This window comes from Ochotona curzoniae, unplaced genomic scaffold, assembly GCF_017591425.1.
Source record: "Ochotona curzoniae isolate NIBS_2020 unplaced genomic scaffold, NIBS_Ocur_1.0 contig_2210, whole genome shotgun sequence".
Taxonomy (NCBI): Eukaryota; Metazoa; Chordata; class Mammalia; order Lagomorpha; family Ochotonidae; genus Ochotona; species Ochotona curzoniae.
This window is the reverse complement of record NW_024465369.1, coordinates 43,162,602-43,172,489: the sequence shown is the minus strand read 5'-3', so window position 1 is coordinate 43,172,489 and position 9,888 is coordinate 43,162,602. Positions and strand designations below refer to the sequence as shown.

Below are 9,888 nucleotides of genomic sequence, written 5' to 3'. Positions count from 1 at the left end.
CTTATTGTCCACAAACTCAAATATCTCATTCACATAAACAGAATACACCAGTTTGTTTTAACATAGAATTACTCTGCACTCCAGTGTCATGCCATCGTTAAACACAAAGGAAAACTATTTTTTAAAGTCACAAAAAGTACATCATTATGTTTATTATAAAACCTTACTTCACTATATTTCTAATATGTCAGAATGTCTAAGATTTAATAGGAGACATTTACTTTGACTATTGCACAAAACTATCTTCTCATCTTTTTGAAGATATATATTTTTTTTTCAGAAAGATCTACAAAGAAAGAAAGAAAGCTCTTCCATCCACTGTTTACTCCCCAGATGTTCACAACAGCCAGAGCTAAGCTGATCTGAATTCGGGAGCTTCTTCTGGGTCTCTGATATGGGTGCAGGGTCCCAAGACTTTGGGCCAGTCTCTACTGCTTTCCCAGGCCACAAAGAGGGAGCTAGATGGGACATGATTCAGAGCCTATATAGGATGCCAGTGTCTGCAGGCAAAATATGGCAAGATATTTAGCCATCATGTCAGCCCCTCTATTTTCTCAGGAACGCTACCTTTATATAATATTGTTAGCATGACGAGTCTTCTGGATCATGATTCTATGGAATCATGACTTCAGTTAAGTTGCAGATGAATGTGCCTATTTCTAGGACTAGTAACACCACTGACATTCATTGAAGCCTCTTGTCAGTCCCTGTGCTCTGATTTTCCTACCCTTGTACCTCCTCTACTTAATTTTTCGGATGCTTGTTTTAAACATTTTCATGGTACTTCTTATTGTAAGTAGCTTCACTTCTTTATGAAACAATAAATATATTTTGGTGACATTTACTTTATTAGGCTTAATGTTTCCAAAGGGAACTTTGCTCCTGTTTTCTTAAATTTTAGTGATATGTGGAATGTGCTTATATGCATTACATTTTACAAAAATAAAGATACACTTAAGATAATTTAATAGTATTTTCCTTACCTACAATTTTTATTGAATTATGCAACAAAGAAAAGCTTTAAAACATCAATTTTCTGTCTTTTAGCTTACAAATCTCCAAGGGCTTTTCAAATAAACATAAGAAAAAAATAAAGATTTCTAATGAGTATACAATAATTCAAAGAACCTTCACTAAACCAGTATGGAAAATTAGTTCTTTAAAAATCTGTTGATAGTCCACTTCTCAACTCTATTTTGTCTGATAATAATATGTTGTATTGGTCCAAGAGTAAATCACTTCTTTGTACCATAGTTTCAGTGTTTAACTTATAATTAAGCACTCAGAATTGCTTGAAAATATATTTCAGGGCATCAACACATAGTAATATTTTTCTTCTTCACTCAGATAAATATCATAAATGGTCAGCATGAGCCATAGTACTATAATATACATTATGCATAGTGAATTGGCCAGTCTTATCTTCAGTCTATTCTGCTTAGGAGACAAAGTTGAGATTATGGAAATTAAACCACTTTGTCATTCTTTTATTTCCTTATGTGGCTCTATATGTTCAAGGATAAAGTCATTTCTATGAACAGATTTCTGTAAGTGCAGACTTCTGCAAGGGTGAATTTCTTTCTATGAACATTGTAAGTGCTTATAAAATATAAAGGCAATATCTTAATTTGTCAGTAATGCATGATATTGAGTGAGAAACTAATGTATGCAATATGGCAGAACACAGAGTATCTTTAAGGGAAAGTACAGGGGACCCAAAGCGGCAGCTAAATAAGATGCTCCAGTGACCACCTGCACTCTGAGACACCAATTTGAATGTGTGTGTGTATGTGTGTGTGTAAAAACAGGTCATCTTCACAAGTGCTAAGGCAGCCAGGTGAGAAGCTGTGGTGCCTCCTTTTGGAATAGAATGAGAAACATCACATTGAAGAAAGCAAGAAGGAAGCAGTTTTCCATATCATCACTCCGTCAATTCCAAAGAACAGAGAATGAAAAGTTAAACCTTCCAGTTCACAGAAAGGAAACCGATTCCCAAGACTAAGGCCTCTGGAAGAAATCCATGGTCAGACTAGCACTCCAAATGCTGCCCACAGGCATACACCAGGCATACACCTCTAGACTAAGCATTTGGAGCTTCCATACAGACAGACAGACTCAGCTGCATCTCTTCCTCCACCAGCAACAACCGTCGTACCACCACCACCAGCTTGGAGTAAATTCCAGCCACATCAAGGGACTGAGAAAAAGGTTAGGATTCCACATTTGAGTTTGCAGCCCGTTCTGCTGTGCTGACACCCAGAATATGACAAACCCAAAGGCCTTTAACCCTAGGTGTGTTCACAGAATGAACTTTTAGAGTCATCCCACATTATGCACAGGCCAAGACTCAAATAGGAAAGACTCATCTTAACATAAGGGCATTGGGGAAGTCCAGGAGGAAGGTATCAAATTCCAGAAGCTTTTGGTAATTGTGAAGAGCTTAGAGCTAACCTTTGTGGTGAGGGGGGCTGCCTTCTTCACCCTCCTCTTTCCTAGGAAGATAGCAGTATGCCTTGGGAATCAGTGCTCAGCTATGGAGCCCACCACTGGGCAGATTAAAATAGAGTCCATCCCAAGGAAAGTCCCTTAGACAATCTGAGGACTTGCTTCAGCATCAGGCCTGTATTCTGGAAAAATGAACTTGCTTTAACATGCCTCACCATCAGGTTCACACAGGCCTGGTGTGTATTCACAAGATTGCAGAATCTAGTGACTACAAGTCCCAGATTAAGACCTATCTGCCATTGAAATGGAACTAATGTATGGCATATGGATGAGTACATAGTATTCTACATAAATCAAGGCAAATCAGGATGGCAGCAGAGTAAAACGCTGAGTGTTCACCTATCCACAAAGACACCAACTTGAATAACTACACACAACAGGTCGTCACTATAAGCGCCTGCCCCTATCATCCGTCTTACAACATGGGGAATTTATTAGGGAGTCAAAATATTTTGTGACTCAGTGTTGGGCAGGAATAAAGCCAGCACTGAGCAGATGGAGAAACCTATATTCAGGGTAATGCCTACAGACAAAGCCTCTGGAATTACTTCTGGGCTGAAAAAGCTCCATAGTCCTGAATAAGCAACCTTATAAACAGTCAGCATCACCAGTGTTGGTAGGTGTAGTTTTACCCAGTGGGACCTCCTCATCAGCAGGCTGTAGAGTAAACTTTTGCCTTATGCAACATCAGTTGACATCAGTCTGTGGACATGTAACACCACAGCTTCAGCGAACACACATCAGCAGGAGGTGACTTACAGGGACAGGATCTCTTCCTCCACCAGCAACAACCGTCGTACCACCACCACCAGCTTGGAGTAAATTCCAACCACATCAAGAGATTGGGAAAAAAAATCAGGATCCCACTCTTTGACTTACAGGGATCTCTTTCTAGGTAATTCCTAGGTTCATACTAAACAGAATGGCAACTATGGATTTGAGAGAGATGTGGAGTTGGGGAATATTGTGGGATGGGATTAGAAAAATGTATTAACAATGGACTAGGGAAAATCTCAGTATTTGCTAAAATAACTGTTACAGGCTCAGAGAAAATAAACAAATGCTTACAAATTCTAGAAGGATAATCACAAATGACGCCAGATAACTACAACTAATTCTTGAATCTACAAATAACATTGTATACCAATAAGCACCAAGAACTTCTGGGGAACCATGACATCACCAGGAGCAAGGAAGGGGGAAAGAAAGGAAGAAAATGCCAGAAACAAATAATATAAGAATTAAAATTTCTAAAAGTACAGATGAAATTTCCACAATAGTTATTTTTAAAAACTCAAAGAACTTGAACGGAACATACATCTTAACAGCATGGCTACAGAGACAGAATTAATTGAACAAAATGGAACATAAATCCTTCAATTTAAAAGAACACTAGGTTAAATTTTAAATGCATTAGACAGCATTTGAAGAAATGGAAGAAAAGAATCAGTGGGGGTCAAACAGAGCTTACTTTAAAAAGTAAAGAGAAGGCCTAGCACTATAGTGTGGTGGTTAGAGTCGTCCTCGCCTTGCTTGCCCGGGATCCCATATCGTCACTGATTCTAATCCTGGCAACCCTGCTTCCCAACCAGCTCCCTGCTTGTGAAAGCGTCGAGAACGGCCCAAAGCCTTGGGACCCTGCATCCACATGGGAGACCCAGAAGAAGCTCCTGGCTCCTGGCTTTGGATTGGCTCAGCTCCAGCCACTGCGGTCACTTGTGGAGTGAACCACCGGATGGAAGATCTACCTCTCTGTCTTCCTCCTCTCTGTATATCTGCCTTTCAATAAAAATAAATAAATCTTTTAAAAAAAGAGAGAGATAAGGAAAATAAATAGAAGGAATGAAGAAAATTTAATATAACAAAATGTAAAGAACAAAGCTGAGTCCTCCTGTTTCAATGATTTAATGCCAGAGAAATGAGAAGCATATTCAGAGAGATAATAAATAACAGATATTTTACTAAACCTAGAGAAATGCAATTATTAAGGGATAGGAAGTCCAATGGTCTTCAGTAGATTCAAGGTAAAAAGTCCAACCCAAGACATGTATAGACAAGCTCCACATTGCTAAAGCAGGATTCTTGAAACTTAAAGAGACAATTAAAAAAAAAAAAAAAAAGCAAATGACACAAAAATGGGCTCCAATTCTCCAAGACCTCTTAACAAAAATCCTACAAGCCAAGAAGTAGTGGGATAAGCTCTTCATTGAAGAGAAAGAATTGCTAGCCAAAAATACTGCATCTAGCAATGTTATATTTGAGATATGAGAAAGATAGGCCCAAACAAAAGCTGAAAAAATTTATATTCCCAACACTGAATTTAACACATACAGACACCAGTTCAAGTCCTAGATGCTCCATTTCCAATGCAGCTCCGGGCTGATGTTCTAGGAATACCAGTAGAAGGCAATCAAAACCTTTAGATCCCTGTCACCTACACGGAAGACATAAACGGCCTGCCTTGCTCCCTGCTTTGAACTACCCCAGGCCTGGCCACTGCAGCTATTGAGGGAGTGAACTGGCACATGGAAGACTCTTTCTCTTTCTTTGTACCTCGTTTTAAATACATTCTCCAAACAGAAAGCATCGGATATTGGCTCTCTTTGTTTCACATTAACAAGAAAATTGATAGCAATTGTGTTGTAGTAAGTACAAACCCCTTTTTAAAAAGTCACACTCCACATTAAATTAAAAATTACATGTGCTGGGAATTGTGACACAGCAAGTTAAGCTGCCACTGAGTTGCCTACATTTCGCACTGGAATGGCAGTTCAAGTCCTAATCACTCTGCTTCCATTCTGATATTCCTGCGAGTGTGTCCTGGACACAGAAAATGATGTAAATTCTTTGGCCCCTGCCATCCATGCAGAAGACCCAATACTCTTTATCTTTCTGTTTCTATCTATCTATGTGTCTGTTTCAAATAAATAAAAATTTTTATCTTTAAAAAATGAAACAAATGCTTCTCATGTTCATGGATTGTGAGAATCAATGTCACAAAATGTGCATATTCCTCAAAGTGATTTATAGACTCAATCTATACCTTCAGAATTACAATGGAATTATTTACATAACTAGAGAAGAATTCTAGTAACATTTGTATAGAATCAAGAAAAACCCTAAATAGCTGAAGTGATACTGAGCACACAGGACAACACATAAGGCATTATACTGTATGACTTTAAACTATATTACAAAACTATTCAAGTTAGGACAGCCTGGTGTTGGCATACAAACAGATCCAATTCAAAACAGATGAAAACTCTAAACAGAAGACATTACATGTTGAAACTAACAGAAGAAAACAGAATGAGTATGGGCCATTGGAATAGACAATGGAGCAGACCCCAAAAGCACCCGCAGGAAACAAATGCAAAAATAGACAAATGGCCTTTCCTCAAACAGAAAGCTTCTTAACAGCAAAGGAAGCAACCAAAACAATAAGAAAGTCAATCTACACAGTAGGAAATATATTTGTATGTTACTCATCTGTCACATATTCATGTCCACGAACTTTCACAGGTACAAATGTCTCAACAACAATAAATCTAAATCAAAGATGGGCAATACATCTAAATAGTTTTCAAAAGAAGACCTATAATCAATCACTAGACATATAAGAAAATCTCAATACTACTAACCATCAGTGAAATGTACAATAAAATTGCAATGAGACATCACCTTAGCACAATCAATTGCATATTATCAAAAAGATTAAAATTATAAAGCATTGGTAAAGATGGAAAGAAAAAGGAATCTTTATAAATGATTGGTCTAAATGTAAATTAGTACATTTACAGAGAAACAGCATGAAGTGTCCTCCAAAAATAGGAATGTAGCTAGCATGTGATATGACAATCCCATTCCTGAGTACAAACCAAAAGTCAGCATCTGCATTTATGTGATTACTGCAGTGTTATTCACAATATTCAAGAAATAGAAACAACCTTGATTCCCAATCACTCTTGAGTGGAAAAACAAAATGTGGTGCATATTCACAATGAAACATTACTCATACATAAAACGAATTAAATTTGTTGTTTACAACAACACAAAAGGAACTGCAGGTTGTTAAGTAAAATATCTCACACATTATACGAGTATCTAGTGAGCTTACTCATGTGTGGAATCTAAAAGGTGATTTCACAGAACTCAGCAATGGAGAGCAGGTTATCAGAAAGTGGAGACGAAGTAGGATGAGAAAAATGGTGAATTTTTATTTGATGGCCAGGGGTTATAAACATATAGGAATAAGTTATGGGATTCAATTGGACAATAGGGTGGCTATAGATAATGATTTGTAAGCATGTTTATTAAAGTAAGCCACAAGATAGGATGTTATGATTCTTACCTATGAAGAAATGCTAAATGTTTCAAGACATAAATATATTTCTCCTGATCTAATATCGCACAATGCATACACATAACAAAACGTCAAATGGTACTCCATAAATATATACAATTAACGTATATCCTTTTAAAAACAATTTTTAAATATAAAATAGTACAAAGGCACAAAAATGAGAAGCATCTTTAGAAGAGACTTGTTTGGGGTCCTTTACTTCGTGTATGATATTCTAGGCCAGAAACTAAAATTCCCTAACGTTACAAAGCATAAGAATGTAGATATAACTGATATATATAACTGAGTATTTTCTATGCTGAAATCTTCATTGAAATTTTTTGAAGATTTATTTACTTTTATCTGATACTACACTTGATCTTAGCCAAAAGGCCGAGAAGCGATACTAGCTTTTATCTGAAAGTCAGATTTACACAGAGAAGTCACGGTTCCCTTCCCAGTTGGCCTCGATGGACAGAACTGAGTTCATTCACAGCCAGGAGCTTGTAGCTTCTCTCTCTCCCACATGCATTCACAAGTCCAAGTACTTGAGCTGTCCTCCTCTGCTTTCCCAGGCTGTTGACAGGAAGCTGGATCAGAACTGAAGTAGCCTGGACTCAAATCAGTGCCCACAGGTAGAGGATTAGCTTGCCATGCCACCACTTAGACACCTACATAAAAATTAGTAATTGCTCTTTGGGAAGAATGCTTATTTACCTTCAATTATACCTTTCAGTATTACAGAAAATCTATTGGATAACCACATTTATGCATCCCTTAAAATCATTCTGTTCAACATCATAAAAATAAAATAATTTTGCAATTTCCTGGGGCAGTGGTTTTCATTGAATTAGTTTCAAAATAGTGGCCATTGTACACTTTTTATTCATACAATAATTTACAACAACTTCAATTACATTGGGAAATGGATCTGGCAATCAGTTAAACACAAAAAATACACCCCAAGGAATAACCCAACTGAGTTATTTTCCTCCCTGGTTAGTTTCAGTTCTTTTTTTGTGACAGGCATTTGTTGTAAAAATTTTTTTGTTCTTTTTCAAAATTTATATTGTTGACATTTTTATTCATATCATGCATTACTTTCCAAATCTGATTAAACTGTCTATATTCTCATATTTCTTTGAGCAACCTTGCAATCATTCTTTCATTTATAAGGCATTACATCAATCTTATAGTCTGTTACTAAAGCATTATTGCTTACCTTTGGGGGGCATTATTTGCTTTGTTTATATTTCTTATGTCTCTACTTTTATATTTGTGTATTTGGCAGACCACATACTTTCATTACTTCCAGTTAGTGGGTTCTATGAAGAAAGGCTTTTCCATGAAAGTTCAACTTTTGGTATTATTTTGGTGAGTCATTTTGGTTCAACTCCAATTCAAGTTTGTATTATAGACTTCTTATGCCTTCTTCCATAGTAATCAATGGCAGTACAGCAAGACCGTGCGACACAGTCAGAATTCCAGCAGGATGTGGATCTCAATGCTAATCCCAGATTTCTCTTCAATGTCTTGAATTCCACCTGGTTTTTTTTCTTCTAATTCTTTCTCCTTTCTATGTTGTGTGGGACTAAAGGAAGAATAAACAGTCCTGGGACAATCAACACTGCAAATTAGTTGACACATAGAACCTGCAGCTGGTGTAGGGCCAGGAAATACTTTGCTAGTAACTACCAGTTGCTGTGGAAGAGTTGTAATCTGAGGACGTTGAAACCAATCAGTGGGGATGCTGTCTATGTTAGAAGTTCAATGGACTAGAGATACTTGTGTGAACTGGGGTATGCCCAAAGTTTCCATCTGCAAGTAATGACTCAGGATCAGAGACCATTATCTGCTCACTGATCACTTTAGCAGGTCCAAGATGTGGTCCTGAGTTCACATTGTTGCACTTTTCCCCTGTAGCTGAAGTCTACTTCGAGGTGTCTGTTGACTGAGAGAAGAGCATTACAGTCAAAATCTCAGCTGACCCATGACTGAGTTGTGCCTAAATCTCACAGCCCCCGGGTCTTGCTAAATATCAGATTATACAACAGGCTTGTGCAATGCTAGCATTAACACAGACCTAAAGGCTCCTTCCATGCAGATCACTGCTGGCCGATGGGACAGATCTAGATGCCCCATTTACACTGCAGAGCAAACCAGCTTTCTCTGGTGTTGATGTCTTACAGTCTAAAAAATTGGGCCAAGTGCGATGGCTCAGTGGCTAAATTCTCACTTTGTACACACTGGGATCCCATATGAAAACCGGTTCATGTCCTGACTGCTCCTCTACTCATCTAGCTCCCTGCTTGTGACTTGGGAAAGCAGTAGAGGATGGCCCAAAGCCTTGGGACCCATGTGGAAAATCTGAAAGAAGTTGCTGGTCTCTGGCTTTAGGTCAGATCAGCTCCTCCTGTTGCAGTCACTTGAGGAGTAAACCAGTGGATTGAAGATCTTCCCATCTTTCCTTCTCTCTGTAAATCTACCTTTCCAATGATAAATAAATAAATATTTTATTAAAAATCTGGAAGATTAAGTAGGATTAAATTACCACAAGATCTGTATTATCAAATCTTCAACAGTTTGAGACTGGAATATTAATGATTGAAATATTTGGGGCCCGGCGGCGTCATTGCCTAGCGGCTAAAGTCTCACCTTGAACGCACTGGGATCCCATGTGGGTGCCAGTTCTAATCCCGGCAGCTCCACTTCCCATTCAGCTCCCTGCTTGTGGCCTGGGAAAGCAGTCGAGGACAGCCCAAAGCTTTGGGACCCTGCACCCGTGTGGGATACTTGGAAGAAGTTCCTGGATCTAGGCTTCGGATCGGCATAGCATCAGCCATGGCACTCACTTGGGGAGTAAACAATCGGACAGAAGATCTTCCTCTCTGTCTCTCCTCCTCTCTGTATATCTGACTTTCCAATAAATAAATAAATCTTTAAAAAAAGAGAGAAATATTTGGAATTTTCTCTCTGCTCTGCTGTCTTCACATCACACAACTGGCCTCACCCAAATAGCTCTCCTTTCAAACTCAAGAACC

General features: G+C 38.2%; 1 pseudogene; it reads right to left on the bottom strand.

Moving 5' to 3' along the window:
- Window positions 1-7,169: 7,169 nt before the first annotated feature.
- On the bottom strand, window positions 7,170-7,252 carry LOC121150981 (annotated as a pseudogene).
- Between the last annotated feature and the right edge of the window lie 2,636 nt (window positions 7,253-9,888).